A 21,009-nucleotide genomic window follows, 5' to 3' on the forward strand; every position below is an offset into this window, starting at 1 on the left:
CGAAAAGCATGTATTCTTGCTTAATACAACGAAACAAGCTGTTTTAGACCGAAACGAGCTAAATCACAACACATCGGTTTTACAAGTGTTCCTCTGATACGCGTCAAAACTTTTTCTCTTATAACTGCGCGAAAAGCATGTATTCTTGCTTAATACAACGAAACAAGCTGTTTTAGACCAAAACGAGCTAAATCACAACACATCGGTTTTACAAGTGTTCCTCTGATATGCGTCAAAACTTTTTTCTCTTATAACTGCGCGAAAAGCATGTCTTCGTGCTTAGTCCAACGAAACAAGCTGTTTTAGACCGAAACGAGCTAAATCTGAACACATCGGTTTTACAAGTGTCCCTGTGACACGCGTCAAAACTTTCTCTTATAACTGCGCGAAAAGCATGTATTCTTGCTTAATACAGCGAAACAAGCTGTTTTAGACCGAAACGAGCTAAATCACAACACATCGGTTTTACAAGTGTTCCTCTGATACGCGTCAAACCTTTTTCTCTTATAACTGCGTGAAAAGCATGTATTCTTGCTTAATACAACGAAACAAGCTGTTTAGACCGAAACGAGCTAAATCTGAACACATCGGTTTTTAAAGTTTCCTTGTGATACGCGTCAAAACTTTTCTCTTATAACTGCGCGAAAAGCATGTATCCTTGCCTAATACAGCGAAACAAGCTGTTTTAGACCGAAACGAGCTAAATCACAACACATCGGTTTTACAAGTGTTCCTCTGATACGCGTCAAAACGTTTTCTCTTATAACTGCGCGAAAAGCATGTATTCTTGCTTAATACAACGAAACAAGCTGTTTTAGACCAAAACGAGCTAAATCACAACACATCGGTTTTACAAGTGTTCCTCTGATACGCGTCAAAACTTTTTCCTCTTATAACTGCGCGAAAAGCATGTATTCGTGCTTAGACCAAAGAAACAAGCTGTTTTAGACCGAAACGAGCTAAATCACAACACATCGGTTTTACAAGTGTTCCTCTGATACGCGTCAAAACTTTTTCTCTTATAACTGCGCGAAAAGCATGTATTCTTGCTTAATACAGCGAAACAAGCTGTTTTAGACCGAAACGAGCTAAATCACAACACATCGGTTTTACAAGTGTTCCTCTGATACGCGTCAAATCTTTTTCTCTTATAACTGCGCGAAAAGCATGTATTCGTGCTTAAAACAACGAAACAAGCCGTTTTATACCAAAACGAGCTGTATCTGAAAACACCGGTTTTACAAGTATCCCCGTGATACTCGTCAAAACTTTTTCTCTTATAACTGCGCGAAAAGCATGTATGCGTGCTTAATACAACGAATCAAGCTGTTTTAGACCGAAACGAGCTAAATCTGAACACGTCGGTTTTACACGTGTCCCTGTGACACGCGTCAAAACTTTTTCTCTTATAACTGCGCGAAAAGAATGTATTCTTGCTTAATACAACGAAACAAGCTTTTAGACCGAAACGAGCTAAATCACAACACATCGGTTTTACAAGTGTTCCTATGATACGCGTCAAAACTTTTTCTCTTATAACTGCGCGAAAAGCATGTATTCGTGCTTAAAACAACGAAACAAGCTGTTTTAAACCAAAACGAGCTGTATCTGAACACATCGGTTTTACAAGTATCCACGTGATACTCGTCAAAACTTTTTCTCTTATAACTGCGCGAAAAGCATGTATACGTGCTTAATACAACGAATCAAGCTGTTTTAGACCGAAACGAGCTAAATCTGAACACGTCGGTTTTACACGTGTCCCTGTGACACGCGTCAAAACTTTTTTTCTTATAACTGCGCGAAAAGCACGTATTCTTGCTTAATACAGCGAAACAAGCTGTTTTAGACCGAAACGAGCTAAATCACAACACATCGGTTTTACAAGTGTTCCTCTGATACGCGTCACACCTTTTTTCTCTTATAACTGCGCGAAAAGCATGTATTCGTGCTTAGTTCAACGAAACAAGCTGTTTTAGACCGAAACGAGGTAAATCTGAACACATCGGTTTTACAAGTGTCCCTGTGACACGCCTTTAAAACGTTTTCTCTTATAACTGCGCGAAAAGTATGTATTCCTGCTTAATACAGCAAAAAGAGGTGTTTTACAAGTGTCCCTGGACACGCCTTTAAAACTTTTTCTCTTATAACTGCGCGAAAAGCATGTATTCCTGCTTAATAGAACGAATCAAGCTGTTTTAGACCGAAACGAGTTAAATATGAACACATCGGTTTTACAAGTGTCCCTGTGACACGCATTTAAAACTTTTTCTCTTATAACTGCGCGAAAAGCATGTATTCCTGCTTAATACAGCGAAACAAGCTGTTTTAAACCGAAACGAGCTGTATCTGAACACATCGGTTTTACAAGTATCCACGTGATACTCGTCAAAACTTTTTCTCTTATAACTGCGCGAAAAGCATGTATTCGTGCTTAATACAACGAATCAAGCTGTTTTAGACCGAAACGAGCTAAATCACAACAAATCGGTTTTACAAGTGTTCCTCTGATACGCGTCAAAACTTTTTTCTCTTATAACTGCGCGAAAAGCATGTATTCGTGCTTAGTTCAACGAAACAAGCTGTTTTAGACCGAAACGAGGTAAACCTGAACACATCGGTTTTACAAGTGTCGCTGTGACACGCCTTTAAAACTTTTTCTCTTATAACTGCGCGAAAAGCATGTATTCCTGCTTAATACAGCGAAACAAGCTGTTTTAGACCGAAACGAGCTAAATCACAACACATCGGTTTTACAAGTGTTCCTCTGATACGCGTCAAATCTTTTTATCTTATAACTGCGCGAAAAGCATGTATTCTTGCTTAATACAACGAAACAAGCTGTTTTAGACCGAAACTAGCTAAATCACAACACATCGGTTTTACACGTGTTCCTCTGATACGCGTCTAAACTTTTTCTCTTTTAACTGCGCGAAAAGCATGTATTCGTGCTTAATACAACGAAACAAGCTTTTAGACTGAAACGAGCTAAATCTGAACACATCGGTTTTACAAGTGTCCCTGTGACACGCGTCAAAACTTTTTCTCTTATAACTGCGCGAAAAGCATGTATTCTTGCTTAATACAGCGAAACAAGCTGTTTTAGACCGAAACGAGCTAAATCACGACACATCGGTTTTACAGGTGTTCCTCTGATACGCGTCAAAACTTTTTCTCTGATAACTGCGTGAAAAGCATGTATTCTTGCTTAATACAACGAAACAAGCTGTTTATACCGAAACGAGCTAAATCTGAACACATCGGTTTTACAAGTGTCGCTGTGACACGCCTTTAAAACTTTTGCTTTTATAACTGCGCGAAAAGCATGTATTCCTGCTTAATACAGCGAAACAAGCTGTTTTAGACCGAAACGAGCTAAATCACAACACATCGGTTTTACAAGTGTTCCTCTGATACGCGTCAAATCTTTTTATCTTATAACTGCGCGAAAAGCATGTATTCTTGCTTAATACAACGAAACAAGCTGTTTTAGACCGAAACTAGCTAAATCACAACACATCGGTTTTACAAGTGTTCCTATGATACGCGTCTAAACTTTTTCTCTTATAACTGCGCGAAAAGCATGTATTCGTGCTTAATACAACGAAACAAGCTGTTTTAGACTGAAACGAGCTAAATCTGAACACATCGGTTTTACAAGTGTCCCTGTGAAACGCGTCAAAACTTTTTCTCTTATAACTGCGCGAAAAGCATGTATTCTTGCTTAATACAGCGAAACAAGCTGTTTTAGACCGAAACGAGCTAAATCACAACACATCGGTTTTACAGGTGTTCCTCTGATACGCGTCAAAACTTTTTCTCTGATAACTGCGTGAAAAGCATGTATTCTTGCTTAATACAACGAAACAAGCTGTTTAGACCGAAACGAGCTAAATCTGAACACATCGGTTTTTAAAGTGTCCATGTGATGCGCGTCAAAACTTTTCTCTTATAACTGCGCGAAAAGCATGTATTCTTGCTTAATACAGCGAAACAAGCTGTTTTAGACCGAAACGAGCTAAATCACAACACATCGGTTTTACAAGTGTTCCTCTGATACGCGTCAAAACTTTTTCTCTTATAACTGCGCGAAAAGCATGTATTCTTGCTTAATACAACGAAACAAGCTGTTTTAGACCAAAACGAGCTAAATCACAACACATCGGTTTTACAAGTGTTCCTCTGATATGCGTCAAAACTTTTTTCTCTTATAACTGCGCGAAAAGCATGTCTTCGTGCTTAGTCCAACGAAACAAGCTGTTTTAGACCGAAACGAGCTAAATCTGAACACATCGGTTTTACAAGTGTCCCTGTGACACGCGTCAAAACTTTCTCTTATAACTGCGCGAAAAGCATGTATTCTTGCTTAATACAGCGAAACAAGCTGTTTTAGACCGAAACGAGCTAAATCACAACACATCGGTTTTACAAGTGTTCCTCTGATACGCGTCAAACCTTTTTCTCTTATAACTGCGTGAAAAGCATGTATTCTTGCTTAATACAACGAAACAAGCTGTTTAGACCGAAACGAGCTAAATCTGAACACATCGGTTTTTAAAGTTTCCTTGTGATACGCGTCAAAACTTTTCTCTTATAACTGCGCGAAAAGCATGTATCCTTGCCTAATACAGCGAAACAAGCTGTTTTAGACCGAAACGAGCTAAATCACAACACATCGGTTTTACAAGTGTTCCTCTGATACGCGTCAAAACGTTTTCTCTTATAACTGCGCGAAAAGCATGTATTCTTGCTTAATACAACGAAACAAGCTGTTTTAGACCAAAACGAGCTAAATCACAACACATCGGTTTTACAAGTGTTCCTCTGATACGCGTCAAAACTTTTTCCTCTTATAACTGCGCGAAAAGCATGTATTCGTGCTTAGACCAAAGAAACAAGCTGTTTTAGACCGAAACGAGCTAAATCACAACACATCGGTTTTACAAGTGTTCCTCTGATACGCGTCAAAACTTTTTCTCTTATAACTGCGCGAAAAGCATGTATTCTTGCTTAATACAGCGAAACAAGCTGTTTTAGACCGAAACGAGCTAAATCACAACACATCGGTTTTACAAGTGTTCCTCTGATACGCGTCAAATCTTTTTCTCTTATAACTGCGCGAAAAGCATGTATTCGTGCTTAAAACAACGAAACAAGCCGTTTTATATCAAAACGAGCTGTATCTGAAAACACCAGTTTTACAAGTATCCCCGTGATACTCGTCAAAACTTTTTCTCTTATAACTGCGCGAAAAGCATGTATTCGTGCTTAATACAACGAATCAAGCTGTTTTAGACCGAAACGAGCTAAATCTGAACACGTCGGTTTTACACGTGTCCCTGTGACACGCGTCAAAACTTTTTCTCTTATAACTGCGCGAAAAGAATGTATTCTTGCTTACTACAACGAAACAAGCTGTTTTAGACCGAAACTAGCTAAATCACAACACATCGGTTTTACAAGTGTTCCTCTGATACGCGTCTAAACTTTTTCTCTTATAACTGCGCGAAAAGCATGTATTCGTGCTTAATACAACGAAACAAGCTGTTTTAGACCGAAACGAGCTAAATCTGAACACATCGGTTTTACAAGTGTCCCTGTGACACGCGTCAAAACTTTTTCTCTTATAACTGCGCGAAAAGCATGTATTCTTGCTTAATACAGCGAAACAAGCTGTTTTAGACCGAAACGAGCTAAATCACAACACATCGGTTTTACAAGTGTTCCTCTGATACGCGTCAAAACTTTTTCTCTTATAACTGCGTGAAAAGCATGTATTCTTGCTTAATACAACGAAACGAGCTGTTTAGACCGAAACGAGCTCAGTCTGAACACATCGGTTTTAAAAGTGTCCATGTGATACGCGTCAAAACTTTTCTCTTATAACTGCGCGAAAAGCATGTATTCTTGCTTAATACAGCGAAACAAGCTGTTTTAGACCGAAACGAGCTAAATCACAACACATCGGTTTTACAAGTGTTCCTCTGATACTCGTCAAAACTTTTTCTCTTATAACTGCGCGAAAAGCATGTATTCGTGCCTAATACAACGAATCAAGCTGTTTTAGACCGAAACGAGCTAAATCTGAACACGTCGGTTTTACACGTATCCCTGTGACACGCGTCAAATCTTTTTCTCTTATAACTGCGCGAAAAGCATGTATTCTTGCTTAATACAACGAAACAAGCTGTTTTAGACCGAAACGAGCCAAATCACAACACATCGGTATTACAAGTGTTCCACGTGATACTCGTCAAAACTTTTTCTCTTATAACTGCGCGAAAAGCATGTATTCGTGCTTAATACAACGAAACAAGCTGTTTTAGACCGAAACGAGCTAAATCTGAAAACATCGGTTTTACAAGTGTCCCTGTGACACGCCTTTAAAACTTTTTCTCTTATAACTGCGCGAAAAGCATGTATTCCTGCTTAATACAGCGAAACAAGCTGTTTTATACCAAAACGAGCAGTATCTGTACATATCGGTTTTACAAGTATCGACGTGATACTCGTCAAAACTTTTTCTCTTATAACTGCGCGAAAAGCATGTATTCTTGCTTAATACAACGAAACAAGCTGTTTTAGACCGAAACTAGCTAAATCACAACACATCGGTTTTACAAGTGTTCCTCTGATACGCGTCAAAACTTTTTCTCTTATAACTGCGCGAAAAGCATGTATTCGTGCTTAAAACAACGAAACAAGCTGTTTTATACCAAAACGAGTTGTATCTGAACACATCGGTTTTACAAGTATCCACGTGATACTCGTCAAAACTTTTTCTCTTATAACTGCGCGAAAAGCATGTATACGTGCTTAATACAACGAATCAAGCTGTTTTAGACCGAAACGAGCTAAATCTGAACACGTCGGTTTTACACGTGTCCCTGTGACACGCGTCAAAACTTTTTTTCTTATAACTGCGCGAAAAGCACGTATTCTTGTTTAATACAGAGAAACAAGCTGTTTTAGACCGAAACGAGCTAAATCACAACACATCGGTTTTACAAGTGTTCCTCTGATACGCGTCACAACTTTTTTCTCTTATAACTGCGCGAAAAGCATGTATTCGTGCTTAGTTCAACGAAACAAGCTGTTTTAGACCGAAACGAGGTAAATCTGAACACATCGGTTTTACAAGTGTCCCTGTGACACGCCTTTAAAACGTTTTCTCTTATAACTGCGCGAAAAGCATGTATTCCTGCTTAATACAGCGAAAAGAGGTGTTTTACAAGTGTCCCTGGACACGCCTTTAAAACTTTTTCTCTTATAACTGCGCGAAAAGCACGTATTCTTGCTTAATACAGCGAAACAAGCTGTTTTATACCGAAACGAGCTGTCACAACACATCGGTTTTACAAGTGTTCCTCTGATACGCGTCAAAACGTTTTTCTCTTATAACTGCGCGGAAAGCATGTATTCGTGCTTAGTTCAACGAAACAAGCTGTTTTAGACCGAAACGAGGTAAATCTGAACACATCGGTTTTACAAGTGTCGCTGTGACACGCCTTTAAAACTTTTTCTCCTATAACTGCGGGAAAAGCATGTATTCCTGCTTAATACAGCGAAACAAGCTGTTTTAGACCGAAACGAGCTAAATCACAACACATCGGTTTTACAAGTGTTCCTCTGATACGCGTCAAATCTTTTTATCTTATAACTGCGCGAAAAGCATGTATTCTTGCTTAATACAACGAAACAAGCTGTTTTAGACCGAAACTAGCTAAATCACAACACATCGGTTTTACAAGTGTTCCTCTGATACGCGTCTAAACTTTTTCTCTTATAACTGCGCGAAAAGCATGTATTCGTGCTTAATACAACGAAACAAGCTGTTTTAGACTGAAACGAGCTAAATCTGAACACATCGGTTTTACAAGTGTCCCTGTGACACGCGTCAAAACTTTTTCTCTTATAACTGCGCGAAAAGCATGTATTCTTGCTTAATACAGCGAAACAAGCTGTTTTAGACCGAAACGAGCTAAATCACAACACATCGGTTTTACAGGTGTTCCTCTGATACGCGTCAAAACTTTTTCTCTGATAACTGCGTGAAAAGCATGTATTCTTGCTTAATACAACGAAACAAGCTGTTTAGACCGAAACGAGCTAAATCTGAACACATCGGTTTTTAAAGTGTCCATGTGATACGCGTCAAAACTTTTCTCTTATAACTGCGCGAAAAGCATGTATTCTTGCTTAATACAGCGAAACAAGCTGTTTTAGACCGAAACGAGCTAAATCACAACACATCGGTTTTACAAGTGTTCCTCTGATACGCGTCAAAACTTTTTCTCTTATAACTGCGCGAAAAGCATGTATTCTTGCTTAATACAGCGAAACAAGCTGTTTTAGACCAAAACGAGCTAAATCACAACACATCGGTTTTACAGGTGTTCCTCTGATACGCGTCAAAACTTTTTCTCTGATAACTGCGTGAAAAGCATGTATTCTTGCTTAATACAACGAAACAAGCTGTTTAGACCGAAACGAGCTAAATCTGAACACATCGGTTTTTAAAGTGTCCATGTGATACGCGTCAAAACTTTTCTCTTATAACTGCGCGAAAAGCATGTATTCTTGCTTAATACAGCGAAACAAGCTGTTTTAGACCGAAACGAGCTAAATCACAACACATCGGTTTTACAAGTGTTCCTCTGATACGCGTCAAAACTTTTTTCTCTTATAACTGCGCGAAAAGCATGTCTTCGTGCTTAGTCCAACGAAACAAGCTGTTTTAGACCGAAACGAGCTAAATCTGAACACATCGGTTTTACAAGTGTCCCTGTGACACGCGTCAAAACTTTCTCTGATAACTGCGCGAAAAGCATGTATTCTTGCTTAATACAGCGAAACAAGCTGTTTTAGACCGAAACGAGCTAAATCACAACACATCGGTTTTACAAGTGTTCCTCTGATACGCGTCAAACCTTTTTCTCTTATAACTGCGTGAAAAGCATGTATTCTTGCTTAATACAACGAAACAAGCTGTTTAGACCGAAACGAGCTAAATCTGAACACATCGGTTTTTAAAGTGTCCTTGTGATACGCGTCAAAACTTTTCTCTTATAACTGCGCGAAAAGCATGTATCCTTGCCTAATACAGCGAAACAAGCTGTTTTAGACCGAAACGAGCTAAATCACAACACATCGGTTTTACAAGTGTTCGTCTGATACGCGTCAAAACTTTTTCTCTTATAACTGCGCGAAAAGCATGTATTCTTGCTTAATACAACGAAACAAGCTGTTTTAGACCAAAACGAGCTAAATCACAACACATCGGTTTTACAAGTGTTCCTCTGATACGCGTCAAAACTTTTTTCTCTTATAACTGCGCGAAAAGCATGTATTCGTGCTTAGTCCAAAGAAACAAGCTGTTTTAGACCGAAACGAGCTAAATCTGAACACATCGGTTTTACGAGTGTCCCTGTGACACACTTCAAAACTTTTTCTTTTATTACTGCGCGAAAAGCACGTATTCTTGCTTAATAATACGAAACAAGCTGTTTTAGACCGAAAAGAGCTAAATCACCACACATCGGTTTTACAAGTGTTCCTCTGATACGCGTCAAAACTTTTTCTCTTATAACTGCGCGAAAAGCATGTATTCGTGCTTAATACAACGAAACAAGCTGTTTTAGACCGAGATGAGCTAAATCTGAACACATCGGCTTTACAAGTGTCCCTGTGACACGCCTTTCAAACTTTTTCCCTTATAACTGCGCGAAAAGCATGTATTCCTGCTTAATACAGCGAAACAAGCTGTTTTAGACCGAAACGAGCTAAATCACAACACATCGGTTTTACAGGTGTTCCTCTGATACGCGTCAAAACTTTTTCTCTGATAACTGCGTGAAAAGCATGTATTCTTGCTTAATACAACGAAACAAGCTGTTTAGACCGAAACGAGCTAAATCTGAACACATCGGTTTTTAAAGTGTCCATGTGATACGCGTCAAAACTTTTCTCTTATAACTGCGCGAAAAGCATGTATTCTTGCTTAATACAGCGAAACAAGCTGTTTTAGACCGAAACGAGCCAAATCACAACACATCGGTTTTACAAGTGTTCCTCTGATACGCGTCAAAACTTTTTCTCTTATAACTGCGCGAAAAGCATGTATTCTTGCTTAATACAACGAAACAAGCTGTTTTAGACCAAAACGAGCTAAATCACAACACATCGGTTTTACAAGTGTTCCTCTGATACTCGTCAAAACTTTTTTCTCTTATAACTGCGCGAAAAGCATGTCTTCGTGCTTAGTCCAACGAACCAAGCTGTTTTAGACCGAAACGAGCTAAATCTGAACACATCGGTTTTACAAGTGTCCCTGTGACACGCGTCAAAACTTTCTCTTATAACTGCGCGAAAAGCATGTATTCTTGCTTAATACAGCGAAACAAGCTGTTTTATACCGAAACGAGCTAAATCACAACACATCGGTTTTACAAGTGTTCCTCTGATACGCGTCAAACCTTTTTCTCTTATAACTGCGTGAAAAGCATGTATTCTTGCTTAATACAACGAAACAAGCTGTTTAGACCGAAACGAGCTAAATCTGAACACATCGGTTTTTAAAGTGTCCTTGTGATACGCGTCAAAACTTTTCTCTTATAACTGCGCGAAAAGCATGTATCCTTGCCTAATACAGCGAAACAAGCTGTTTTAGACCGAAACGAGCTAAATCACAACACATCGGTTTTACAAGTGTTCCTCTGATACGCGTCAAAACTTTTTCTCTTATAACTGCGCGAAAAGCATGTATTCTTGCTTAATACAACGAAACAAGCTGTTTTAGACCAAAACGAGCTAAATCACAACACATCGGTTTTACAAGTGTTCCTCTGATACGCGTCAAAACTTTTTTCTCTTATAACTGCGCGAAAAGCATGTATTCGTGCTTAGTCCAAAGAAACAAGCTGTTTTAGACCGAAACGAGCTAAATCTGAACACATCGGTTTTACGAGTGTCCCTGTGACAAGCTTCAAAACTTTTTCTTTTATTACTGCGCGAAAAGCACGTATTCTTGCTTAATAATACGAAACAAGCTGTTTTAGACCGAAAAGAGCCAAATCAAAACACATCGGTATTACAAGCGTTCCACGTAATACTCGTCAAAACTTTTTCTCTTATAACTGCGCGAAAAGCATGTATTCGTGCTTAATACAACGAAACAAGCTGTTTTAGACCGAAACGAGGTAAATCTGAACACGTCGGTTTTACAAGTGTCCTTGTGACACGCCTTTACACTTTTTCTCTTATTACTGCGCAAAAAGCACGTATTCTTGCTTAACAATACGAAACAAGCTGTTTTAGAACGAAAAGAGCTAAATCACAACACATCGGTTTTACAAGTGTTCCTCTGATACGCGTCAAAACTTTTTCTCTTATAACTGCGCGAAAAGCATGTATTCGTGCTTAATACAACGAAACAAGCTGTTTTAGACCGAAACGAGCTAAATCTGAACACATCGGTTTTACGAGTGTCCCTGTGACACGCTTCAAAACTTTTTCTTTTATTACTGCGCGAAAAGCACGTATTCTTGCTTAATAATACGAAACAAGCTGTTTTAGACCGAAAAGAACTAAATCACCACACATCGGTTTTACAAGTGTTCCTCTGATACGCGTCAAAACTTTTTCTCTTATAACTGCGCGAAAAGCATGTATTCGTGCTTAATACAATGAAACAAGCTGTTTTAGATCGAGATGAGCTAAATCTGAACACATCAGTTTTAAAAGTGTCCCTCTAATACGCGCCAAAACTTTTTATTCTATAACTGCGCGAAAAGCATGTATTCGTGCTTAAAACAACGAAACAAGCTGTTTTATACCAAAACGAGCTGTATCTAAACACATCGGTTTTACAAGTATCCACGTGATACTCGTCAAAACTTTTTCTCTTATAACTGCGCGAAAAGCATGTATTCATGCCTAATACAAAGAATCAAGCTGTTTTAGACCAAAACGAGCTAAATCTGAACACGTCGGTTTTACACGTGTTCCTCTGATACGCGTCAAAACTTTTTTCTCTTATAACTGCGCGAAAAGCATGTATTCGTGCTTAGTTCAACGAAACAAGCTGTTTTAGACCGAAACGAGGTAAATCTGAACACATCGGCTTTACAAGTGTCCCTGTGACACGCCTTTCAAACTTTTTCCCTTATAACTGCGCGAAAAGCATGTATTCCTGCTTAATACAGCGAAACAAGCTGTTTTAGACCGAAACGAGCTAAATCACAACACATCGGTTTTACAAGTCCTCCTCTGATACGCGTCAAATCTTTTTCTCTTATAACTGCACGAAAAGCATGTATTCGTGCTTAATACAACGAAACCAGCTGTTTTAGTCCGAAAAGAGGTAAATCTGAACACATCGGTTTTACAAGTGTTCCTCTGATACGCGTCAAAACTTTTTCTCTGATAACTGCGCGAAAAGCATGTATTCTTGCTTAATACAGCGAAACAAGCTGTTTTAGACCGAAACGAGCTAAATCACAACACATCGGTTTTGCAAGTGTTCCTATGATACGCGTCAAAACTTTTTCTCTTATAACTGCGCGAAAAGCTTGTATTCGTGCTTAAAACAACGAAACAAGCCGTTTTATACCAAAACGAGCTGTATCTGAAAACACCGGTTTTACAAGTATCCCCGTGATACTCGTCAAAACTTTTTCTCTTATAACTGCGCGAAAAGCATGTATTCGTGCTTAATACAACGAATCAAGCTGTTTTAGACCGAAACGAGCTAAATCTGATAACGTCGGTTTTACACGTTTCCCTGTGACACGCGTCAAAACTTTTTCTCTTATAACTGCGCGAAAAGCATGTATTCTTGCTTAATACAACGAAACAAGCTGTTTTAGACCGAAACTAGCTAAATCACAACACATCGGTTTTACAAGTGTTCCTCTGATACGCGTCTAAACTTTTTCTCTTATAACTCTTATTCGTGCTTAATACAACGAAACAAGCTGTTTTAGACCGAAACGAGCTAAATCTGAACACATCGGTTTTACAAGTGTCCCTGTGACACGCGTAAAAACTTTTTCTCTTATAACTGCGCGAAAAGCATGTATTCTTGCTTAATACAACGAAACAAGCTGTTTTAGACCGAAACTAGCTAAATCACAACACATCGGTTTTACAAGTGTTCCTCTGATACGCGTCTAAACTTTTTCTCTTATAACTCTTATTCGTGCTTAATACAACGAAACAAGCTGTTTTAGACCGAAACGAGCTAAATCTGAACACATCGGTTTTACAAGTGTCCCTGTGACACGCGTAAAAACTTTTTCTCTTATAACTGCGCGAAAAGCATGTATTCTTGCTGAATACAGCGAAACAAGCTGTTTTAGACTGAAACGAGCTAAATCACAACACATCGGTTTTACAAGTGTTCCTCTGATAGGCGTCAAAACTTTTTCTCTTATAACTGCGTGAAAAGCATGTATTCTTGCTTAATACAACGAAACAAGCTGTTTAGACCGAAACGAGCTAAATCTGAACACGTCGATTTTACACGTATCCCTGTGACACGCGTCAAAACTTTTTCTCTTATAACTGCGCGAAAAGCATGTATTCGTGCTTAGTTCAACGAAACAAGTTGTTTTAGACCGAAACGAGGTAAATCTGAACACATCGGTTTTACAAGTGTCCCTGTGACACGCCTTTAAAACTTTTTCTCTTATAACTGCGCGAAAAGCATGTATTCCTGCTTAATACAGCGAAACAAGCGGTTTTAGACCGAAACGAGCTAAATCACAACACATCGGTTTTACAAGTGTTCCTCTGATACGCGTCAAATCTTTTTATCTTATAACTGCGCGAAAAGCATGTATTCTTGCTTAATACAGCGAAACAAGCTGTTTTAGACCGAAACTAGCTAAATCACAACACATCGGTTTTACAAGTGTTCGTCTGATACGCGTCTAAACTTTTTCTCCTATAACTGCGCGAAAAGCATGTATTCTTGCTTAATACAGCGAAACAAGCTGTTTTAGACCGAAATGAGCTAAATCACAACACATCGGTTTTACAAGTGCTCCTCTGATACGCGTCAAAACTTTCTCTTATAACTGCGCGAAAAGCATGTATTCTTGCTTAATACAGCGAAACAAGCTGTTTTAGACCGAAACGAGCTAAATCTGAACACATCGGTTTTTAAAGTGTCCATGTGATACGCGTCAAAACTTTTCTCTTATAACTGCGCGAAAAGCATGTATTCTTGCTTAATACAGCGAAACAAGCTGTTTTAGACCGAAACGAGCCAAATCACAACACATCGGTTTTACAAGTGTTCCTCTGATACGCGTCAAAACTTTTTCTCTTATAACTGCGCGAAAAGCATGTATTCTTGCTTAATACAACGAAACAAGCTGTTTTAGACCAAAACGAGCTAAATCACAACACATCGGTTTTACAAGTGTTCCTCTGATACGCGTCAAAACTTTTTTCTCTTATAACTGCGCGAAAAGCATGTCTTCGTGCTTAGTCCAACGAAACAAGCTGTTTTAGACCGAAACGAGCTAAATCTGAACACATCGGTTTTACAAGTGTCCCTGTGACACGCGTCAAAACTTTCTCTTATAACTGCGCGAAAAGCATGTATTCTTGCTTAATACAACGAAACAAGCTGTTTTAGACCAAAACGAGCTAAATCACAACACATCGGTTTTACAAGTGTTCCTCTGATACGCGTCAAAACTTTTTTCTCTTATAACTGCGCGAAAAGCATGTATTCGTGCTTAGTCCAAAGAAACAAGCTGTTTTAGACCGAAACGAGCTAAATCTGAACACATCGGTTTTACGAGTGTCCCTGTGACACGCTTCAAAACTTTTTCTTTTATTACTGCGCGAAAAGCACGTATTCTTGCTTAATAATACGAAACAAGCTGTTTTAGACCGAAAAGAGCCAAATCAAAACACATCGGTATTACAAGCGTTCCACGTAATACTCGTCAAAACTTTTTCTCTTATAACTGCGCGAAAAGCATGTATTCGTGCTTAATACAACGAAACAAGCTGTTTTAGACCGAAACGAGGTAAATCTGAACACGTCGGTTTTACAAGTGTCCCTGTGACACGCCTTTACACTTTTTCTCTTATTACTGCGCAAAAAGCACGTATTCTTGCTTAACAATACGAAACAAGCTGTTTTAGAACGAAAAGAGCTAAATCACAACACATCGGTTTTACAAGTGTTCCTCTGATACGCGTCAAAACTTTTTCTCTTATAACTGCGCGAAAAGCATGTATTCGTGCTTAATACAACGAAACAAGCTGTTTTAGACCGAAACGAGCTAAATCTGAACACATAGGTTTTACGAGTGTCCCTGTGACACGCTTCAAAACTTTTTCTTTTATTACTGCGCGAAAAGCACGTATTCTTGCTTAATAATACGAAACAAGCTGTTTTAGACCGAAAAGAACTAAATCACCACACATCGGTTTTACAAGTGTTCCTCTGATACGCGTCAAAACTTTTTCTCTTATAACTGCGCGAAAAGCATGTATTCGTGCTTAATACAATGAAACAAGCTGTTTTAGATCGAGATGAGCTAAATCTGAACACATCAGTTTTAAAAGTGTCCCTCTAATACGCGTCAAAACTTTTTATTCTATAACTGCGCGAAAAGCATGTATTCGTGCTTAAAACAACGAAACAAGCTGTTTTATACCAAAACGAGCTGTATCTAAACACATCGGTTTTACAAGTATCCACGTGATACTCGTCAAAACTTTTTCTCTTATAACTGCGCGAAAAGCATGTATTCATGCTTAATACAAAGAATCAAGCTGTTTTAGACCAAAACGAGCTAAATCTGAACACGTCGGTTTTACACGTGTTCCTCTGATACGCGTCAAAACTTTTTTCTCTTATAACTGCGCGAAAAGCATGTATTCGTGCTTAGTTCAACGAAACAAGATGTTTTAGACCGAAACGAGGTAAATCTGAACACATCGGCTTTACAAGTGTCCCTGTGACACGCCTTTCAAACTTTTTCCCTTATAACTGCGCGAAAAGCATGTATTCCTGCTTAATACAGCGAAACAAGCTGTTTTAGACCGAAACGAGCTAAATCACAACACATCGGTTTTACAAGTGCTCCTCTGATACGCGTCAAATCTTTTTCTCTTATAACTGCACGAAAAGCATGTATTCGTGCTTAATACAACGAAACCAGCTGTTTTAGTCCGAAAAGAGGTAAATCTGAACACATCGGTTTTACAAGTGTTCCTCTGATACGCGTCAAAACTTTTTCTCTGATAACTGCGCGAAAAGCATGTATTCTTGCTTAATACAGCGAAACAAGCTGTTTTAGACCGAAACGAGCTAAATCACAACACATCGGTTTTACAAGTGTTCCTATGATACGCGTCAAAACTTTTTCTCTTATAACTGCGCGAAAAGCATGTATTCGTGCTTAAAACAACGAAACAAGCCGTTTTATACCAAAACGAGCTGTATCTGATAACGTCGGTTTTACACGTTTCCCTGTGACACGCGTCAAAACTTTTTCTCTTATAACTGCGCGAAAAGCATGTATTCTTGCTTAATACAACGAAACAAGCTGTTTTAGACCGAAACTAGCTAAATCACAACACATCGGTTTTGCAAGTGTTCCTCTGATACGCGTCTAAACTTTTTCTCTTATAACTGCGCGAAAAGCATGTATTCCTGCTTAATACAACGAAACAAGCTGTTTTAGACCGAAACGAGCTAAATCTGAACACATCGGTTTTACAAGTGTCCCTGTGACACGCGTAAAAACTTTTTCTCTTATAACTGCGCGAAAAGCATGTATTCTTGCTTAATACAGCGAAACAAGCTGTTTTAGACTGAAACGAGCTAAATCACAACACATCGGTTTTACAAGTGTTCCTCTAATAGGCGTCAAAACTTTTTCTCCTATAACTGCGTGAAAAGCATGTATTCTTGCTTAATACAATGAAACAAGCTGTTTAGACCGAAACGAGCTAAATCTGAACACATCGGTTTTAAAAGTGTCCATGTGATACGCGTCAAAACTTTTCTCTTATAACTGCGCGAAAAGCATGTATTCTTGCTTAATACAGCGAAACAAGCTGTTTTAGACCGAAACGAGCTAAATCACAACACATCGGTTTTACAAGTGTTCCTCTGATACTCGTCAAAACTTTTTCTCTTATAACTGCGCGAAAAGCATGTATTCGTGCTTAATACAACGAATCAAGCTGTTTTAGACCGAAACGAGCTAAATCTGAACACGTCGGATTTACTCGTATCCCTGTGACACGCGTCAAAACTTTTTCTCTTATAACTGCGCGAAAAGCATGTATTCTTGCTTAATACAACGAAACAAGCTGTTTTAGACCAAAACGAGCCAAATCACAACACATCGGTTTTACAAGTGTTCCTCTGATACGCGTCAAATCTTTTTATCTTATAACTGCGCGAAAAGCATGTATTCTTGCTTAATACAACGATACAAGCTGTTTTAGACCGAAACTAGCTAAATCACAACACATCGGTTTTACAAGTGTTCGTCTGATACGCGTCTAAACTTTTTCTCCTATAACTGCGCGAAAAGCATGTATTCTTGCTTAATACAGCGAAACAAGCTGTTTTAGACCGAAACGAGCTAAATCACAACACATCGGTTTTACAAGTGCTCCTCTGATACGCGTCAAAACTTTTTCTCTTTTAACTGCGCGAAAAGCATGTATTCGTGCTTAATACAATGAAACAAGCTGTTTTAGATCGAGATGAGCTAAATCTGAACAGATCGGTTTTACAAGTGTCCCTGTGACACGCCTTTAAAACTTTTTCTCTTATAACTGCGCGAAAAGCATGTATTCCTGCTTAATACAGCGAAACAAGCTGTTTTAGACCGAAACGAGCTAAATCACAACACATCGGTTTTACAAGTGTTCCTCTGATACGCGTCAAATCTTTTTATCTTATAACTCCGCGAAAAGCATGTATTCTTGCTTAATACAACGAAACAAGCTGTTTTAGACCGAAACGAGGTAAATCTGAACACATCGGTTTTACAAGTGTCCCTGTGACACGCCTTTAAAACTTTTTCTCTTATAACTGCGCGAAAAGCATGGATTCCTGCTTAATACAGCGAAACAAGCTGTTTTAGACCGAAACGAGCTAAATCACAACACATCGGTTTTACAAGTGCTCCTCTGATACGCGTCAAATCTTTTTCTCTTATAACTGCGCGAAAAGCATGTATTCGTGCTTAGTTCAACGAAACAAGCTGTTTTAGACCGAAACGAGGTAAATCTGAACACATCGGCTTTACAAGTGTCCCTGTGACACGCCTTTCAAACTTTTTCCCTTATAACTGCGCGAAAAGCATGTATTCCTGCTCAATACAGCGAAACAAGCTGTTTTAGACCGAAACGAGCTAAATCACAACACATCGGTTTTACAAGTGCTCCTCTGATACGCGTCAAATCTTTTTCTCTTATAACTGCGCGAAAAGCATGTATTCGTGCTTAATACAACGAAACCAGCTGTTTTAGTCCGAAAAGAGGTAAATCTGAACACATCGGTTTTACAAGTGTTCCTCTGATACGCGTCAAAACTTTTTCTCTGATAACTGCGCGAAAAGCATGTATTCTTGCTTAATACAGCGAAACAAGCTGTTTTAGACTGAAACGAGCTAAATCACAACACATCGGTTTTACAAGTGTTCCTATGATACGCGTCAAAACTTTTTCTCTTATAACTGCGCGAAAAGCATGTATTCGTGCTTAAAACAACGAAACAAGCCGTTTTATACCAAAACGAGCTGTATCTGAAAACACCGGTTTTACAAGTATCCCCGTGATACTCGTCAAAACTTTTTCTCTTATAACTGCGCGAAAAGCATGTATTCGTGCTTAATACAACGAATCAAGCTGTTTTAGACCGAAACGAGCTAAATCTGATAACGTCGGTTTTACACGTTTCCCTGTGACACGCGTCAAAACTTTTTCTCTTATAACTGCGCGAAAAGCATGTATTCTTGCATAATACAACGAAACAAGCTGTTTTAGACCGAAACTAGCTAAATCACAACACATCGGTTTTACAAGTGTTCCTCTGATACGCGTCTAAACTTTTTCTCTTATAACTGCGCGAAAAGCATGTATTCGTGCTTAATACAACGAAACAAGTTGTTTTAGACCGAAACGAGCTAAATCCCAACACATCGGTTTTACAAGTGCTGCTCTGATACGCATCAAAACGTTTTCTCTTATAACTGCGCGAAAAGCATGTATTCGTGCTTAATACAACGAACCAAGCTGTTTTAGACCGAAACGAGCTAAATCTGAACACATCGGTTTTACAAGTGTCCCTGTGACACGCGTCAAAACTTTTTCTCTTATAACTGCGCGAAAAGCATGTATTCGTGCTTAATACAACGAAACAAGCTGTTTTAGACCGAGATGAGCTAAATCTGAACACATCAGTTTTAAAAGTGTCCCCTAATACGCGTCAAAACATTTTCTTCTATAACTGCGCGAAAAGCATGTATTCGTGCTTAAAACAACGAAACAAGCTGTTTTATACCAAAACGAGCTGTATATGAACACTTCGGTTTTACAAGTATCCACGTGATACTCGTCAAAACTTTCTCTTATAACTGCGCGAAAAGCATGTATTCGTGCTTAATACAACGAATCAAGCTGTTTTAGACCGAAACGAGCTAAATATGAACACGTCGGTTTTACACGTGTCCCTGTGACACGCGTCAAAACTTTTTCTCTTATAACTGCGCGAAAAGCACGTATTCTTGCTTAATACAACGAAACAAGCTGTTTTTGACCGAAACGAGCTAAATCACAACACATCGGTTTTACAAGTGTTCCTCTGATACGCGTCAAAACTTTTTTTCTTATAACTGCGCGAAAAGCATGTATTCGTGCTTAGTTCAACGAAACAAGTTGTTTTAGACCGAAACGAGGTAAATCTGAACACATCGGTTTTACAAGTGTCCCTGTGACACGCCTTTAAAACTTTTTCTCTTATAACTGCGCGAAAAGCATGTATTCCTGCCTAATACAGCGAAACAAGCTGTTTTAGACCGAAACGAGCTAAATCACAACACATCGGTTTTACAAGTGTTCCTCTGATACGCGTCAAATCTTTTTATCCTATAACTGCGCGAAAAGCATGTATTCTTGCTTAATACAACGAAACAAGCTTGTTTAGACCGAAACTAGCTAAATCACAACACATCGGTTTTACAAGTGTTCGTCTGATACGCGTCTAAACTTTTTCTCCTATAACTGCGCGAAAAGCATGTATTCTTGCTTAATACAGCGAAACAAGCTGTTTTAGACCGAAACGAGCTAAATCACAACACATCGGTTTTACAAGTGCTCCTCTGATACGCGTCAAAACTTTTCCTCTTATACCTGCGCGAAAAGCATGTATTCGTGCTTAATACAACGAAACAAGTTGTTTTAGACCGAAACGAGCTAAATCACAACACATCGGTTTTACAAGTGCTCCTCTGATACGCGTCAAAACTTTTTCTCTGATAACTGCGCGAAAAGCATGTATTCTTGCTTAATACAGTCAAACAAGCTGTTTTAGACCGAAACGAACTAAATCACAACACATCGGTTTTACAAGTGTTCCTCTGATACGCGTCAAAACTTTTTCTCTTATAACTGCGCGAAAAGCATGTATTCTTGCTTAATACAATGAAACAAGCTGTTTTAGACCAAAACGAGCTAAATCACAACACATCGGTTTTACAAGTGTTCCTCTGATACGCGTCAAAACTTTTTTTCTTTTATAACTGCGCGAAAAGCATGTATTCGTGCTTAGTCCAATGAAACAAGCTGTTTTAGACCGAAACGAGGTAAATCTGAACACATCGGTTTTACAAGTGTCCCTGTGACATGCCTTTAAAACTTTTCCTCTTATACCTGCGCGAAAAGCATGTATTCGTGCTTAATACAACGAAACAAGTTGTTTTAGACCGAAACGAGCTAAATCACAACACATCGGTTTTACAA

Source organism: Amblyomma americanum, chromosome 10, assembly GCF_052857255.1.
Source record: "Amblyomma americanum isolate KBUSLIRL-KWMA chromosome 10, ASM5285725v1, whole genome shotgun sequence".
In the NCBI taxonomy this organism is placed as follows: Eukaryota; Metazoa; Arthropoda; class Arachnida; order Ixodida; family Ixodidae; genus Amblyomma; species Amblyomma americanum.